This window comes from Macrotis lagotis, chromosome 1 (assembly GCF_037893015.1).
Source record: "Macrotis lagotis isolate mMagLag1 chromosome 1, bilby.v1.9.chrom.fasta, whole genome shotgun sequence".
NCBI lineage: Eukaryota > Metazoa > Chordata > Mammalia > Peramelemorphia > Peramelidae > Macrotis > Macrotis lagotis.
In genome coordinates this window covers 292,966,302-292,967,859 of record NC_133658.1, presented here as the reverse complement: position 1 = coordinate 292,967,859, position 1,558 = coordinate 292,966,302, and positions in this window count along the sequence as shown.

Sequence of the window (1,558 nt, the reverse complement as noted above, 5' to 3'; positions counted from 1 at the left end):
TTGTTTCTCCTCTTCTTTTTTGCCAGATGGCTTGCTGGAGGATTTGGGTGAAGATTTCAGGGTCCATCTAGAGAACATTGAGCTAGCACTTTCCTTACATGACAGCCAAGAAGTGAAGGAAAGAGAGATGTGTGTAAAAAATTCGACTGAAAATTTAAGGCATCCTTTGCCCTGAGTCCATTTTGGATTTGTGTGATTTAGGCTGTAGGTATCTACACAAAATCATATATATTCTCTAGCTGCCTGTCCTCATTGTATACCATAAGTTTTATGGACTAGTTCTTGCCAAAGTGCTTACTTGCTTGAAGCCCTCTCAGTACTTCTTGAAAAGTTTAGAGTAAATCAAAACCACTCCTTAATTATCACTTTAAAGAGGTCTTTAAGATTTACAAAGTACTTTTTTCATACAGTGTGTCATTTAAACTACACGGCAGCCCCATAGGTATTATCCCCCTTTTACAGATGAAGAGCCTGAGGCTGAGAAAGATTAAGTGATTTGCCACTAGTTAATAACTAATGTCAGCAGCAGAATTCAAACCCAACACTTTCCTGGCTCCAACATTCTTAACACACTATGATGCTTACAAAGAGAGTATGAGTCATAAAATTAGAGAATTCATTATTCTTAAGAGTTGGTATAGGAGGGTCACCCAGGGACCATATGAATCTAACTATAAAATAGAAATAGACAAAATTAGAGAAAAAATTAATTGATGGGTAAATCAAGCCAATATAATAAGAATGACAGTACTACTTAAATTAATTTGCATATTTGGTGATCAAACTTGCAAAATATTTTGTAGAGCTTGGGAAGAATAATAAATTCATATGGAAGAATAAAAGGAATCTCAAGGGTAATAATGAAAAAGTGTGAAGGATCTTTCAGTGTCGCATCTCAAGTACTACAAAATAGTAATAACTAAAATAACGTGCTAGTTTTTTTTAAAAAAAGGTTGATCAATAGTAATATAGTGTTTCGTGAACCCTAGTCTAGTCACTTACTCTGCTCAGTTTCCTCATCTGTTAAAATCTATCTTTCAAGATTGCTGTGATGATCAAATAAGAAAACATTTGTTAAAAAAAATGCTTAACATAGTGCTGATTTTCCTTTCCCCTCTTCTTTCCCCAAAGATCCTAATCATTTTTTAACAAAAACTGCTAGGAAAACTGGAAGACACTAGGTTTAAACCAACATCCCACACCTATACATCAAGAGAAATTCCAAAATTAATCCATGACCTAGATATTAAAAAAAAATTCCAACAATTGGTTGATTGGTTCCTGTCCTTTGTTATTGAAGAAGACCAAAATGAAATCACTAAGTTTGAGACAAATTATAATGTGTCCGACTGTGGCTGATCAGACCAATATGAGCTCAAAATGCTCTACCACATGTTGGGCACAAATAGTCCATGTGGACACCTGGGGTGAGTTCTCTAAATTTGGCTATGTTATGTTTCCTTTGAGCTGCTTCCATTCTGCCTTCCTCACAGAGTGCAACCCCTCACAGGTAAGGGCATGCCATCCTGGGCAGTCATGTTCCATTGTCTGCCAAGCT